The following is an 18,035-nucleotide window of genomic DNA, read 5'->3' as shown; positions in this document are numbered from 1 at the left end:
TTGATTTCATTACAGTTACTACGCTAGTGTGTGCGTTGAGCTTGAACAATAGACAAGTTGCCCTTTTAGAAGCTCTAAGTCGCAGACATATCATTCTACTACTATTACCACTAAACCAATTTGACGATTTTTTCACAAATTTTATATATCGGTCAAATTTTCAAGTAATTTGCGTCCTGAACTCCTTTCATGGCATTCTGTAGTGAATCAATTGTAAGTAAAACCAGAGACATATAATACTATGTCTCTGGTAAAACAGATAAACATTTAGGAAAAAGCTCTGAGATTTATATTAAACAATCACATTTTAGATAGTGAAACATTGCTGGGTGTAGCTCAGCCTCAGATGCCCTCCCTTAAAATTCTGCACCCATGTTTTATATGGAACTCACTGTCTGAAGGCTCAACTTTCAGAAAAGAAAAAATGTTAATCAAGTAAGATATTAAATTGGAATGGAAATACCTGCAAACCTTTAAATTCAAATCTACCCTCTGGTCTACCACAATCTCCTCACTGACAGAAAACATGGACACCATATGTCAAGTTAAATAAATATAAATATATGGCCACATGAGAAGTGATCTCCGTTGCGGTTATTACACCTGCTAATACATATTTTTACATTATCAAGAGCACAATTCGTAGAATAACGAATAACTAGGAGTTCAAATGAATAGAGAGATGTTGTAAAGTTACGGATGTAATTTCATATATTCGTGAAACAGAAATCTAAATTCAGCCGTATTAGGAAAGAAAAATAATGTTGAAGAGACACACTAACAAGTACTTAGGAGAGACTCAGTGGAAACAAAATAAAAAATCAAAATTTCTCCCTACTGACTCATGGAAAATTTTTAAACCGAACAAAGATCAAATCAAGTATCTGGTAATGTAGGGATTTACAAGTAAATGGTGAAACAAGGAAGTACTGATATGTGCTCAGTGGAGGCCAGCATATTTCCAAAAATCAATCAAAACGCTTTGGTAAACCAAATATGCAATAACTTTAATTTAATAAATCTCGTGTAACAATAAATATTATACTTCACAGTTTAGACTTATAATCGATGCTCATACGTTTATTAGGTGCAAGCGTTTAACTTGACTAGAACATACGTGAAACTTTGACCTGTAAAATTTAATTTATCAAAAAAAAAGACATATGACGGGGTAAACAATTTTATATCAATATATATAGTTCAATTTACATAAAACGTATTATGGAACAAAAGAACGTGTTAAAAATCATAGTGACTGAAGATTTCAGTACTGCTTTATCTATTTGTTTGATTTTTGCAATTGGATTTATAATTGTGAAACAGGAAATGGTATGTAATATTTATTTTGTTTATGGCAGTTGAAAAAATAGATTTTTTTATTTTTAATTTTTCTCAATTTAAAAAAAAAATACCACGGGCTTTTCAGGGATAATGAATTACTTTTGCCCTATATCGAAAAGTTCCCAATCTTAATGAAATTAAGAGGAATGAGTAATTTCAACAAAATTTATTTGGCACTATGATCTTTTTCAACAAGTCCTAAAGTACTATATATCTTTATTCTCACAAACCAAATTACAAAGGTATAGAGATAATTATACATATTTCAATACAATTACATAAATAAATAATGTACGAAAGTAGATAGAGGCATTCACAATTCTTCACCCAGAAAAGTTCAATTTGTTATTGATCTCCTTAATAAGTTTCATAGTTCGTTCAGTTCTGTACATTTTTTAGAATTCATTAAGTCATAAAACTTCAATGTGTTTGGTCTATTTCTATAGTAAAATGCAATACATTGTTTTCTACAGTTATCAAAAGCTGAACAATTAAAAATGTAATGGTATTCATCACCAATGGCATCTGAATTACACAATACACATTTTCTGTTTTCTCTTTCTATGTTTTGCCATCTTCCAGTTTCTATTGGAAATTTCTAAAGTTCACAGTAATTTATTTAACACTATGATCTTTTTCAACAAGTCCTAAAGTACTAAAGTTCACAGTAATTTATTTTCATTCGTACATTTTAAGCTGCTAACAATCTCACGCGGTTTTTATGAACACCATAACAATTAATGAAAGCATAGATATATCATGTATATTGCATTAAAACTTTGCATGATCTTACGTAGAAAATGAAAAACTGTTATCTCATAATGAATAAGTAGGAAACACAACACCAAAACCGATATTATATCAAGTGTATAGCTTTTTGCTATCAATCAAATACAAATTCCTGCATGAGCATCGTACTTTACAAAATACAAAAATAAACAAATGTTACAATAATATTACACAACGGTCAACCAAATCATGATGTTACCCCAAAAGTGTGAATTTGTACCGTGTTTGAGACCTCAGTGTAACTTTGAGATGGAGAACAACAAATTTACCTATTGTATAGTTTGTCTATTGTGTATAGTATTTTTGTGTCATGTGAATTTTGTATTATACAACGTATAATTTCTTTCTTATTTTTACAATCGGAAAGTTGAAGTCACGTTTTTTAAGTGTCGTTATAAGCTGACACCCACTGTCAAGTTTTAGGTGTAAGTCTTGATATAAGCAAACCTTACAACTGTGGTATATTCTTTATGTTTGGCATTTCACTATCGGTTTCTAGGTGTATATCAAGATGATATCCTATTTAGCTCACATGGCCCAAAGGGCCAAGTGAGCTTTTCTCATGACTTGGTGTCCGTCGTCCGTCGTCCGTCGTCGTCCTTTACTTTTACAAAAATCTTCTCCTCTGAAGCTACTGGGCAAAATTTAACCAAAAGCTTAGTAGTCACAATCATCATTAGTTTATCTATTTTAAAAAAGGTGTCCGATGACTCTGCTTGCCAATCAACATGGCCGACATGGCTAAAAATAGAACATAGGGGTAAAATGCAAGCTATATCTATTATATCGAAAACCGCTATGAACAGAGAAAATTTGACAGGAGCAGACATGTTCAGAATGATGAGATCTACCTATTGTCTATTTACATCAAATTTGCCAGACGACTTATTATAAGAATTATTGCCCTTAAATAACGTTTTTTCTTTCTCAATTTTTTTTCATTTTTACCTATTATCTTGGAAAGTATTAAAGATAGAGAGAAAAAAAATTAAAAGCAAAAATGATCAGCCAGACAATATCTGCAAATAAGTCAACATGGCCGAAATCGTCAAACGACTCCTTATTCGAGTTATTGCCCTTTAATGACGATTTTTTATAATTTTTATGCGTTTTTGCCAATTATCTGAAAAAAAAACTAAAATACATGTAGATAGAACCTTAATAAGCTAAATTGATAAGCAAGACAAGATCTACAAAAAAATTACATTGTTGAAATCATCTGACGATCCTTATTGGAGTTATTGCCCTTTAATGAAAATTTTTACCATTTTTTTTGCGTATTTGCTGAATATCTGAAAACAATAAAAGATAAATAGAAACATAAAGAAGATAAATTGATTTGCAGGTCGACAAGATCTATAAAATAAATTAACATGGTTGAAATCTTTTGGTGGCCGCTTATTGGAGTTGTAATCTTTTAATAACGATTGCTTACCATTTGATGTTTACCGACCGTGCGAGGGCTGTAAAGCCAGTCAAGGTCGTTAAACACTTCCATCATCATCACCATTTGATCTACAAATAAGTCAACATAGCGGAAATCGTCAGTTGACTCCTTGTTGGGAATTTTTGCTTTCAAATGACGACTTTTACCAATATTTTACGTTTTTGCCTATTATCTTGAAAACAATATAAGACAGATAGACACTTTAAATAACAAAACTGACCAGCAAAACAAGATCTAAAAATAATTCAAATTTTGCCGAAATCGTTAGAAGACTCTTTATAGGAAGCCCTTAAAAGACTTATTGTTTAACATTTTTTGTGTTTTTTGGCAAAAAATAAAGACGATAGAGAGAAACTATAAACTGTTAAACTGATCAGCAAACAAGATCAACAATAAAAGAGATTTTTGTCATGATTTCTATTTTAATCCACAATGTTGGAGAAGGTCCATTGTGGAAGGTGCACATAGACCTAGCTAGGTGAGCATACAGTTTCTTTAGAGCCTCTAGTTTATTATTATTAAAGTTCAGTGAGATAGTTGAGATAAAGTTCGTCACAATACTTAAATTAAGTCATCTTCTACACTGCGGAATGTGAAATAAGCGAATAATGCTAGTCTCATTTCATTCAGCACAATCGGTATTCGCAAGAGTGCAGAATATTTAATATAAAAAAAATTCCATCAAATGTAACAGATATGCTATGTCAACCGAAAATCAAGCATCTAGACGATGCCAGTTTTAAGCATTTTTTTTCTAGAATAAATTGCAACGTATTTTTTGTCCCTTTCTCAAAATTATATTGGTATCTCTACCTGGCAATTCTTTTTAATGATGCAAAGATGTTTTGATGAGAAATACCTCTATAAAAGGTGCAGGAATCAACTGCTTTTATATTAAAAATAGCATCAACTTATATTATCAGCGTATACAACTGGGCAATACCACGATTGTCGCACGCTAAACAAATATGACATACTTAACTTTCCGGAGCAACATATATCGATCTTGATATTGATTTGGAATTCTTATTGCTGAAGCTATACCTTAAGTGTTCGTATATATGTCTGGTCTGATGTGTTCGTATATATGTCTGGTCTGATGAGTTCGTATATATGTCTGGTCTGATGTGTTCGTATTCGTGTTTGAATCTGAGATTGGTAAAAAGTCATTTGAAATTATTCACCCAAGGTATTCATATAAGTTTTTTTTCATATACCAAACAGGTATTAAACAAGTAGTTTGTATCCAGTAGTTTACATGTGTACTCAAGACGTACATGATAGATGGCAAGCAAACAAGATACAGATCTAGACACAAAGGTAATATGCCTGCTTGCGGACATTACATAAGTATGAACATGTTTGCAGTGGAATTATGTAATATTGATGATGATTGTGTTAAGCATTGTATCTTAAAAAGTATTGAATCATTTGCTGACTATTTTTACACATTACATGTACTTATTCTGTAATACAAACATTATAGGGGTAAATGAAAATCAATAAAAGACCAAATTGTGTTTAACGTTCGTTTAATAGACTTAATTTTGAAATGGACACAAAACGAAAAAAATAGCTTTGTAGGAACATGCTTTACAATCTATTATTTTGCTGTGACATCATTCAACTATAATCTTTCAGAGGCTAATAGAGTTTGTCAAAGCTAAAAAGTCGAAAGAGGTTTTATTGTTGCTCCAGCAAAGTGTTGATGTCAAATATACCGATCAGGTGAGAATTTTAGGTTCAAGTTTTAATGATCAACTAAATATTCCACATTTTCTGTATAATTCCAAATGTAATTCTTGCTGACACGTCAATCCGTTTAAAAAGAAGAAAACCGCTGTTTCAATATGGTAGATTCAAACTACAACATCTAAAACAAGCGAATAAAGAACTACTCGTAGTTCGATGATTTATTTATCACCCGTTGTCTGTTTGATACTCATTATTTGCATATTTTGTAAATTGTTTGATTATTACATTAAACGGTACCACATTGAAATGAAACTTTTGTATAAAGTCTAATAGAAAGACAAGTTTGGTACTAATTGGAGCGACTGGTGAATACCAGACGAACAATAAAAAAGCTCGTAAGATATATACTGAAGTTGATATTGAATGAAAGTGGAAATAAGAATGATGTGAAAATATTAAACTTTCATTACAACTAACTTACTTGTGTATTTATTTGTTACATTTTGATTAACACATTCTAAAGACTGGTTGCACAGTGCTACATTATGCTGCATCAAATGGTCTCGTTGATGTAATAACAGCAATTGGTGAGCTGGATAAGAACAGGACAAAAGGTTTTGACGCCAAAAACCATGTAAGTATACAAATTAGGCAAAACAGACAACTGAGCACTGCACTTATTTATATCACCACTGTTGAATGTTGTTAAGGTTAAGTGTACAGAACTTGATCTACTTCACCAAGTACATTATTAGTATTTGTTTTCTAATTAAATTTACAGAAGGTTTTTTTTTTCTGGAACATTTTTTAAAGTAGAAATGTTTACTCTTTTTATAGTTTTTATGTAAACGTTTCATAATATTAATATTTAATAAGGAAATGTGGTATGATCACCAGAATTCAAATGACTTTGAAGTAAGAAATTATAGGTCATCGTAAGACCCATACCGTATAGTCAGCTATAAAAGGCCCCGACATGGAAAAAAAACTCAAGCGGGAAAACGAACGACATGATTTATAACAATTCAATTAACGAAAGAATGTGAGTACTCAACCCTTCCCTAACATGGGACAGTGGTGTACATGATGTACAGCATAACATAAGAACGAACTGTAAAAGTCAGTTGGAAATGACTTATCTCAATAGTGAAGTTATGTACCAGTATAAAATAATTGAGTAATTTTGCATTTACAAGATAAAGAATGAATTACTCATTATAAAACTGACCTTGTTCATTATTCCAACAGGAAGGAGAAACTGCAATTTACTATGCTGTTAAACATAATCAGCTACAAGTGTTGCCTGCCTTGGTTGCTTTTGGAGCTGATTTTAATATCAAGGACAAAGTAAGTATCAACATAATATATTACAACGTCGAAATCGCATTGGTATAAGACACGGTTAGAGATAATGCTAAGCACCACTTGAAAGTTACATTTGCGATGAATCAATATAAAAATAAGAAGATGTGGTATGATTGACAATAAGACAACTATCCACTAAAGTTCAAATAAAGTGGATGTAAGCAATTATAGCCAAGTATGGTTAACAAAACAGTTTAAAACCGCAAATCAGCACTTAAAACTGTCATAATAGATTAATTTCTGTCGATGTAACTGTGATGCATAGGATCTCTCAGTATTTCAAATAACTTAAACTGTATAAACATACAGTAACTGAATACTGATATTTTTTAATTTTAGAATCATAAAAGCCCATTTTCTCTGGCTGTAGACAAGAAGAATATCGACATCTGTAAGTTTCTGTGCGATGTCGGTGCTGAAGTAGATATCACAGAATGGGGTTTGGCTTTGATGAATATAGGCATGCTCAGAGGACAAGACCGCACTATACTTGAACTGGTAAAAGAACATAATACCAGAATGAAGGCACGAGCACATGGGTAAACTATAGTAGCATTTAATTCTCAAAACCACATATTGGAAATTAAATAACTTCGGTATGTTGGAATTTTGTATGACTACCACAATGTTAATGTAACGATTGTTGGACTGTAAGTTGAATAAAGTCTCAAGTGCTTCTGTAACTTCATGGTAATACTTTGATGATTGTTGGACTGTAAGCTTAATAAAGTCCCAAGTGCTTCTGTAACTTCATGGTTATACTTTGATGATTTATTTCTATGGCCATCCTGATCATGCACATGGGATTCATAGCATAAATTGTCCCTCTTTTTCAGGTTGATCCGGTTTGATTCTCTCTTATTCACGGATTCTGTTTACCAGGTCCACCAAGAAATAAAGTTTAGAAAAGCACATGCAGTGTATCAAATAACTTAGTACCAGTTTATTAAGTCTTTAAAACGAAGTTTGGGAAGACTTATTGTTTTTGCTCAGTTCTTATTATTTTTCTTCTTCTTCTTCTTCTTCTTCTTCTTTTTCTTCTTGCGCCGCTTTTAAATTTGAACTTGTCAGCATCCGTTCTCCAAAACCGCTGGTCAGATTACCTTAGGGTTTCACAATATGTTAGACTAACAAGTCTAGTGGTACAATCAGGGTTTTGTTTGTGCAATGGGATTTGTAAAGGGGAACTTTCAGGGGAAAAAAGGAAGGAGGGGTTTACTAAAGAACCCTATGGGATTTTATTTTTTTTTTATTTTTTAAAGGTTAAAACTTGAAAACAGTTAGTGATAGACACAATCTTTATAATTGAAAATGTTCTAAATGATAAAGCACATTAAATGAAATAAAAGTTTAGTCCCAAGGGGTAACCCCCACCCCCTGCCATTTGAGAAAGTTTTAATATCTTGTAAGTGGTCAAGATCTCCACCCCTTAACCATATATATTCTGGTTTGTCATGATAAAGCACATCAAATGAAATACAGGGTTAGTCCCCAGGGGTCACCCCACCCCTGTCATTTGAGAAAGTTCTAATATCTTGTAAGTGGTCAAGATCCCCACCCCCTAAACCATATATATTATGGTTTTTCATGCCAAGATGATTTGAATGATAAACAGGGTTAGTCCCCAGGGGTCATCCCGATCCCCTGCCATTTGAGAAAGTTCTACTATCTTGTAAATGGTCAGGATCCCCACCCCTAAACCATATATTCCTGTTTGACATGATCCAAAGATTTTAATAATATATAGGGTCAGTCCACAGGGTTCCCCCACCCCAAATGTTCTAATATCTTGTAAACGGTCGAGATCCCCACCACTAAACCATACATTTTCCTGATCGTCATGTCAAAAAGATTTGAATGATATATAGCGTCAGTCTCAAGGGGTCCCCCACCCCCAATGTTCTAATACCTTGTAGATGGCCGAGATCCCCACCCCTAAACCATATATATAGATATAAGAAGATGTGGTATGAGTGCAAATGAGACAACTCTCCATCCAAGTCAAAATTTATAAAAGTAAACCATTATAGGTCAAAGTACGGTCTTCAACAAGGAGCCTTGGCTCACATCGAACAGCAAGCTATAAAGGGCCCCAAAAAATACTAGTGTAAAACCATTCAAACGGGAAAACCAATGGTCTAATCTATATAAAAAACGAGAAACGAGAAACACTTATGAACCACATCAACAAACGACAACTACTGAACATCAGATTCCTGACTTAGGACAGGTGCAAACAATTGCAGCGGGTGTAAACGTTATACCAAACCTTCACCCTTATCTGAAACAATAGTGTAACATCACAACATAGAAAGACACACTATAAAATATCAATTGAAGTGGCTTAACTCAATCAAAAGACAAATTAACACCAGTGAACATACACTGAACAAATAAATTTGATCTATGATACAATGTAAATACAAAATAAATAAACTAAGGGAAGAATAATTAAAGTAACATGTTATACCGCTGTGAAATGTTAAACAATTTAAGAAAAACAATATGCCTGAACCAAAATATCAGCCATTTGCAATTACTTTAAACACAGGTAAATGAAAATAATTTTGTTGTTAGGTATACGTGTACAGTTCAAATGGAGAAAGGAAATACACCTGTTTGTCATTTCACGAAGATTTGAATGAAATACAGGGTCAGTCCCTATGCATCACTAATACATATCACTTTACTGGACCAAACCAATTAGTAATTGACTTTGTCCAATGTCAGGCGACCATGGGAATGACGAATAATGGGAGCTTCGTTTGGGAGACTTCGCAACAGCATCCTGTTACAATCATTTCTTGTTCAATATGAAACAGAATTTAAAGAAAACCAACAAAATCTTATATCTTTGAATAGACAGTCGTCACATATCTGAAAATTGCAAACATTATTTCTTTTATAGTCGCGATGACACTTATGTATATTGTTTTTGTTTTTGTTTATAATATATAAATATTAGTTCTCCAATCTTGTATTGAAGATTGATCAAACAAAAGTTGATTCATGTCGGAAAGGACTGTGATAAGAGTATACTGTCTGGCATTGGTGCTGAAGTGGACTTCTCTACAAATGGTAACAGTTTTTACTTTTACATTTCAAAAACATCTCCAGATTATAGCCCAGTAGAACGGTATCTAGAAAACAAGCAACGGATTTTCAGTGACATTTATTACACTAAATGTTGGGGAAATGCTAAAATGTCAACAAATATGAAGATAAGGGTACCTGGCCAGGCCAATTGTAATGAACGTCTTTCTGTTGTTCCAGTGGAAGGGAAACAAAAAGTTACATTGAACAATGTAACGAATTCAGAGGATCAAAAGAATCCGGTGAGACCAATATTTATTATCAATAAACTGCATGCTTTTCTTCAAATCCACACGTGTAACTCATTGTATCAAATGCCGTAAAATCAATTAATGTTTCGCTGAACGTGTGATTCATTTGAAGAAACACATATTAAGGACAAATAAATTACTAATAATTTGCCTAAATATATTTATAGATATCTGAATTTCTGTTATATAGAAAGAAGTTATATAACAAAAATATCGAACTCGAAGGAAAATTCAAAATGGGAAGTCCTTTATAAAATGGCAAATTCAAAAGCTCATACACATCAAAGGAATGGAAAACAACTGTCATATTCCTGACTTGGTACAATTTGACTTGGAAATGTGAACTATTCGATACTATTAAACATGATTATTGTACGAATTGAGTAATTCAAATGTCATGACATATAGCTCTAAATGTTTTATCTGATTTACCTGAAACTTGCACGGTGGATTGTTTTACAGATAACAGAAATGATGGTTAGTCAAACTTATGGGAAGGACGAGGACATACAATTTGTTACAATTGCGACGATATTGCCAGAAATCTTCAAAGTACAAAAGTCTGGAACCAAGATTGAACCAAAAATGGAACCAGGGTCCTGCATTAAAATATCAGAAGGAACATTTGAATCTGAAAAACTTATGAGTGTGAATGTATGTAGATACAAAGTTCTTCTTTATTTTCTTATCATGTTTAGTTAAGTATAGCTTTGCAAATTTTGTATCTCATAAAGTAATTCGACTTGAATGAAACATTGTAAAAATTCTAAAATGACATCAGCATTAAATTCCCGTCCTCTGTCAATTCTAGGCTTATTCTATCATCATTTGTATGTATTAATGGTGTTTTGGAAAGGAAAAGCAAAGAGCTAACAAGGACTATAACTAGTACGACAGAGAACGTAGACGATTTAACTCATTTCTTATCGAAGGACGTATTACCTCTAGATTGATGAAGTTGCATATTTTGGTCTCATTTACTCGAAAAAGACAGTCTTGTAATCTTTTTATTACAAAGAGCTTGAAAGTATTGACAAATACAGATATAGATTAACTTATCACCTGTGATGTTTTTTATGATTGTTATTCAAATTCAATCGAATTCAAATGGAGACATATTTCTTATGTTTTTTAAAAACATGCAAAAATCTCAAGGTTTTCATGAGGTTCGTGTTGCTCAATTTAATGTTTCTGTATAGCGTTATGTTGTTTGACTTTTTTCTTTTCGTAGTGGTCTGCGTTTCGTCGACTTGTTGTTTTCTATTGCCCTTGGTATCATCTTCCTTTTTGTAGACCTCTTATTACAGCATAGGATATTATTCAGTGTACCCGTAATGATGTATTTGAAATAACAGAAAAGTTCACATATCAAATTGTAGATAAAAGATTCATGTAACACATGTTTGGAATTATTATTTAGATAGCTGAAAACTATGATTTTTTTTTTAATAAAATCGTTATCTCCCTGTTTAGTTTTTTTCCTAGACCGATACATGCGATATATGGTCAAAATTTCAAAACATGCTGAATTTTGTATATCCTTCAATATGTATATTTGATATATAAAAGTATATTACAAATGAAAAATAATGAAAAATAAGAGACATTTCAAGTTCTGCTTCTTTATTAGAGGTGTCGTCATATTTATTTAGTGGAAAGCTAAACAAAAAATTTAACCATAATTATTCAAATATATTTAGGTAGCGGAAACATACGACTGGAAAACTGATATATCCGGCAAGTCTGATGTACTGTACACAAACGTTTTAAAGGTAGTTATTGAAGGAGGAGCTCAACCAAAAAAACCTGTTATAATGACATTACCTTTACACTCTGAGACAATGAAGGAATCCGACATTGTTATCATTTCTTCAAGTAAAGCAATGCCAACGGAAGAGGGCGATTGGCAAGTTGTTGAAAACGCCAAGGCAAAGATTGAGAATGCCAAAATAGTTTTTGAAGTGTCTCATTTTTCGTGGTAAGCATTTGCGTTCATTGTATTATAAAATCATTTTATTTATTTTTATGGAAATCCAGTTGAAATATCTAACATGTATGTAATAAAACGTGTAAAACATACTAATTTTGTCTTATTACTAGTATTTTGTTTTATTCTCAAATTGAAATAAACGTTCAGTTTCGCTGTGGCTTCATTTCGTTTTGCGGTTTTACACTATCCATTGACTTCTTTTTGGAACTATTTTTGTTTATTTCTATAAAAGAGAGGTAAAAAGTACCAAAGGGAAATTAAAAATCATAAGTCGAAAATGATTTGACAACGCCATGGCGAAAAACGAAAAAAGACATAATGCTTATAGGTTGATAAGCATAACGCACTGTTTGTGTAAACTTAACAGAAACGACAATTTGTATTCTATTCTACAGGAATGTTGCTGTTAAACAACCCAGTCTGTTTGAAGGTATTGTTCAAGCAACGAAAGCAGTAAATGGAGAAAGACAAGTAGAAATATATGCCATGTTAAAAAAAGAATCAGAAAACAGTTTCCATCTTGTCATAGAGTGGACAGTGCTGAGGAATGCAAAAGAAAGAAAGAAATATTGGAGAAAAAGAGGCTATGAAGAACAATCTTCTAAAACGTTAACAATACAAAATAACCGTTGCTACAAGGTTAAAAAAATTGAAATATTTACCATAAGGTCGATGGAATTGTTGAATTTTTATATTTATTTGTAATTCAAAAGTTTGTGTAGATCACAACATGAACGATTGTACATGCACTTAATAAAAGTAAATGACTTATGATTGATAGAAATCGATCTGGTTTTTTCCCGATTACCTCGCGTCCCACGTCAAATATTTTTCTAGTCATTTTTGTTCTCGATGATATTCCTAGATTTTAGATTAAATCTGTTGAATTGGTTCATAATTAATTTGAAAGTCTCAACTTTGAATGACGTTCGTGCAAACCAGTGTTCCTGATGATGTTTTATACATGAAAGTGTATAATGATAAGTTGCAGATCTAGTATTCGTTTCGTCGTAGATGACCATTGTGCATGTCCAGACCTCATACGATGATTTACAGATTCTGACATTTTAACTATTCAGCTGACCTACTTTTAAATAGATTATAGAGTCCTTCTACCTGTCTTATTTTATTTCAATTTCTTTTTAACTTTCATGTTTTATTTCTTTTTTTTATCTTTTTTGTTGTGTTTTTTGATATGGTAAGGATCAGAATTTTAAAGATCCGATACTATATTTAAAACAATACTAGGAAACAAAAGGATCAGCGCAGAAAATCAGTTCTGATCTAAACAACACCTGTCTTAAAAAAGATAATAAAAATGCTGTGAAATACAGGACCGTAGAGGAAAGATTGTTTAACAAAAAACATCAATATTAGCACATATCACAGAAAAATCAAGAAACCAATGGAGTTGTACTCAATTATTTATCCATAGTTTTATAGTATTCTAAGGAATGTTGAACGAATCGTCAATAATTGAAACGATTTAAATTTTAGATATTGCCTCTTTAATTATATATCATGTGCATTTTTGCCTGCATTTTTGTCTATTATTGATTGTTTTGATAACTTAATGTTATTTTTTTCCGTTCTTTTATCTTTATTTTTCTAGTTTTGTTTTGAATTTGTTTTGCTTTTTGTTTTCGGACTGAAATCGAATTTACGTTAATTTATTGATTTCTTTTAGATGTCATTCTCAGAAGATCTCATTGTCGATGATATTATGTTAAGTGAAAACATGATGGATATGTATTTTGATAAAAACAAGGAAAGAAGTAGAAAAATGTTTCATTTGCTGTCATCAGAAAAACCACCAACAGGAAAAGTTTACATCAAGCGACAAGTCACTCCGATACAAGAAAATGACTTCGAACCAAAAATTGAAACTGTAGAGAACAGTTGGATGAAGAATATTAAAAAGCCCAAAAAAATAGAATATGAGATATGCTTGACATTACCGATTGGCATGCAGAACACTGACATTTCAGTCAAAGGTATTCATTGTTGTTTTATAAACATGTATAGGACATAAAGCAGATAAAAAAAAAATAGATACACTCGCCATATTTTTAGTTCATATTATATTCATATATTTATGGTACAATTCAAGCTGATGCAGAGAAAATGAAACCTTAGTATTCATTCTTCTATTTTCAAATCTGTATTTCATTTATTCATACGTTAACTTGTGTGTTTTTAATCGATGATTGTTATTCGTCATCCTCTCGCAACATCCCTACAAGATAAAAATACAAATTCTAAACAATTCTAACTTCTTTTTCGCTCTTTGTAGATGGTGGCAAAGGAAATACGGCGACTCTTCAAATAAATGCTGCTGTAGACGGAGGTAATGCACAAAGACAAATGTTCTGTTTTTATGTTTGTTTTGTTCGTTCTGTTTTTTGTTCTGTTTGGTTTTCATTTTTCACCAAGTTTCACTAGATATATAGATACTTTATTCTCTAAAACCAATAAACAAAAGTAGAGAGAAGGAAACATAATAAATTAACGCACAATGCTTAAGGTGATACATGGCTTAAATTTATACAAAAGACAATACAGAAATAGAAAAAAACCACCACACCAAAAAAAAAAAGAATAATAAACAAACAATCAAGAAACAAACAGAAACCCAGAAATATGATTTTGATAAACAATTAAAAAGTTAGAAATAGATACATAATAGAATGTTCATTAGCCAGAGGAACTAACTTTTACATTTATTACTCTAATAAATTTTACACAGTCTTTTTAACGTTAAAATCCTTTTTTCTTTTAAACAGAGAGTGAAATTTAGCGGTATTTGGTCTTGTGTAATAATATGATGGGAGGAGATTTGTCCTTTCGATTTCCATAGAAGAGTTTTACAATTTTGTCGAACAAACCAATTTGACATTTTATTAAAAGATTGTACGTTCTACCTTTTTTTAATACCCCCGTACATAGCTTTTGTAGCCTTTTCAGTTAGATTTTTATAAAGATAGCTTTGTTAAATGATCTTGTTCTTTTATGAAGTTTGGTTGTCTTCCTTTGCCAAAGATCATTACTTTTTTTTGATACATTCACTTTTAATTTCCACATTTTACAATAATCGCTAAAGCATTGAAGTTGCCTTTGGAGATCGTCTTTCGATTTTGTCATTAAAACAGTATTATCTGCATATAGAATAACAAACAACTTGACATATTTATACAGGTCCTTTTCAAACGTGCATGAAATGCTTTCAAGACCTTTAATATGATTACTGGATCAGAAGTTTATCATATATTTGATATATAAAGAAAATAACAAAGGATGATAGATTTTCCCCTTGACTTACTCCAGTGGTACTTAGTACATGGAAATAATTCCGATTTTTCGTTATTATAGATAACTCTTGATTTGATGTTATCATACATATTTCTTATTACTTTATACATTTGTGGTTGAGAATTAGTTTATTCCAAAGTCCATTTCTCCAGCTGTTATCAAAGGTCTTTGCAAAATCAATGAGTGCACAGTAGAGCTTTTTCTTTCGATTTGACATTAAGTTTAAGATTGATTAAATGATGCATACATTATCAACAGTCGAGTTGTCTTTCCGAAACCCACTTTATCAATCAAGGAAATTTCATAAGTGAATTTAGTTAGTCTTTCATTTAGTACAGAAGTAAACAATTTGCCAAAACAGCTCAATACAGTAATTGGTCTATAATTATTTGGATCAAATTTATTCCCTGTGAAAATCGGATGTATGTTTCCTGTTAGCCACGCATTTGTTATGTGCCAATAGTAAATTCGATAAGCACAAAATCTACATACGAAGAGAGTACTAGTTATCGAAATTCTATTTCATTTATTTGTTAACCTCACCTCATAGTATGTAAATAATCTTGAACGGCTATTCATTTTTTCAATGATAACAACAATAAAACTTCTATTTCGTTGCTTTTAGATGACAGTAACGGAGTTAGAGCGATACACCAGGATAGTTATGCAACAGGCGAAGGTAATACACATGTTAATAATGAATCCCTTACATTTAATATTGCTGCAGTCCAACAATGATTTTTCAAACATGTCAATACGAAAAGACAAATCTATTGCTTCTTCATCCAGTGTATTTAAGTACACGATACGCTTTTTTTCTAGTTTCTTTTTAATAAGCGAATGTCAAGTCGCTTTGATTTTTGATAGTTTGTTGTCAAAGATGGGACCTAGGACTTTTATGTCAATTTTATTTTTTGACGTCGTAATTTGTCTCTTTAATTAACCGATAAGAGATCTGAAACAGAGCTTAGACGCTATTAAATAGTAGGTGTAATCTTACAAGAATGGTCGTAAATGAAAAAGATGCAAGACATATATATATATGCGCTGTTGTCACGGTATCCCAATAGCATGAGTTCGAATCCCAGCGAGGGAAGAACAAAATTTTGCGATTTTACATTGTTGTGCTGATATTTAGAGTAATTATATATATATATATATATATATATATATATATATATATATATATATATATAAAGCTTTATAATTTGTAGGATTGGTTATCATCAAATTCACTTGATCACTTTTTACCGTCATTTAAATTTTAAAAAGAGGGATTTGACAGTTTTTTTAACACAATTACACCAAATTAAAATTGTGGAATTTATTATTTCTGAAGTGAACACAACCTTTTGGATGATTTAGATAACTTGCGTACTTTTTATGGTCCTTTCAGTTCGGTTGCAAGTCTTCAATACAATCTGAGCAAACTGAAGCTTTCTTGTTCAAACAAATAGTGTTTTTGAAACTCATACAAAGCCGCCCTTTTCTTAACGAAAAAACGAAAAAAAATGGTTAGTATGCTAGATAAACTGACTGGAACTGTGATAAGATGATTAAAATTGTTATTCTTTCCTTTACAACATCTATGCACGTTTCGGCAATAACGTTTAGCGACAGGTTGCAGGGTTTCCTATTAGCCTTTTATTTGCTGAATACTTGTTACTGTGTTGTTATCAATTACAGTGTAAATATAGCCAAACTCCGTCAAAATTCCGTTTAATAGTACAATTTAACATTTACCGGTACTTTGGATATTTTCGCTTCCTATTATCAAGAACACTCTAGTTATATTACGAAAATTTACTAAAGAGACATTAAATAAATGTCCTATGAAAAATCCATGGGAAACTATAAAACTACTATTCCCCTTTCGTACGGTATTGTATATTTCTCAGCTTGTTCTGTAGTGACGTTTTAGATTTAAATGTGCATAATATACGTGTGACTGGTAAAATATCAAATCAGGGTTCGCGACCACAAATTACATGAAACCTTAACTAAATTCTTTCATAGATGCAAAGACTTGATTTGGTTTGGATATTCGACGCAACTTGTAGAAATCTAATAACAAACAGGTTATCGCATCCTATTTTTTTGCGGAAATGATGTTTAAAGAGCCCATCATTTTAGATACTATCTGTAAACACATTGATTCTTTGAATAAACTTATTTTTTTATTCTTAAAAGTTTTCAATTGAACATCGCATACATGTTTTGAATATTGTTTTATCAGTACTTAAATTAATGTTGTTGTTTTTTTTATAAAATAAACATTACTGAATATTTATTGATATAAACTAATTAAGTCCTACATCCAGTTTGTGCAAATGATCTGACATTGCATACGTTCAAGTTTTTCTCAGACTGAATATGACGTCTTTACACTATATAGCTATTGGATGTATACTGAATGATACTTTAGTCTAGGAGAACATGTTTTATCAATGAGTTGTAATTGGCTTTTCACTAGCTTTCAGTAACTGTGAATACTGTTAGATCGTTACTTTATGTCTTTTATCTTTACATTAATTGTACAGCTTCTTTTTTGTGTTTTGCTGTTAAATAACTGTTCCAGGTTAGGGAGATTGACCGCTCACTTACACATTTAACCACGCCACATTCTTTATGTGTCCTTCCTTTGTCAGCAGCTTGTCATCTAATGGGTTTCATTGGTTGATGTCTGTCATGTGTTTACCGTTTATTGTTTTGTCATAAATAAGGCTGTTTCTTTTCTTGGTTGAATTGTTAGAAT

This window comes from Mytilus californianus, unplaced genomic scaffold, assembly GCF_021869535.1.
Source record: "Mytilus californianus isolate M0D057914Y unplaced genomic scaffold, xbMytCali1.0.p SCAF_8, whole genome shotgun sequence".
NCBI classification, from domain to species: domain Eukaryota; kingdom Metazoa; phylum Mollusca; class Bivalvia; order Mytilida; family Mytilidae; genus Mytilus; species Mytilus californianus.
Note: the sequence above shows the minus strand (reverse complement) of the source record.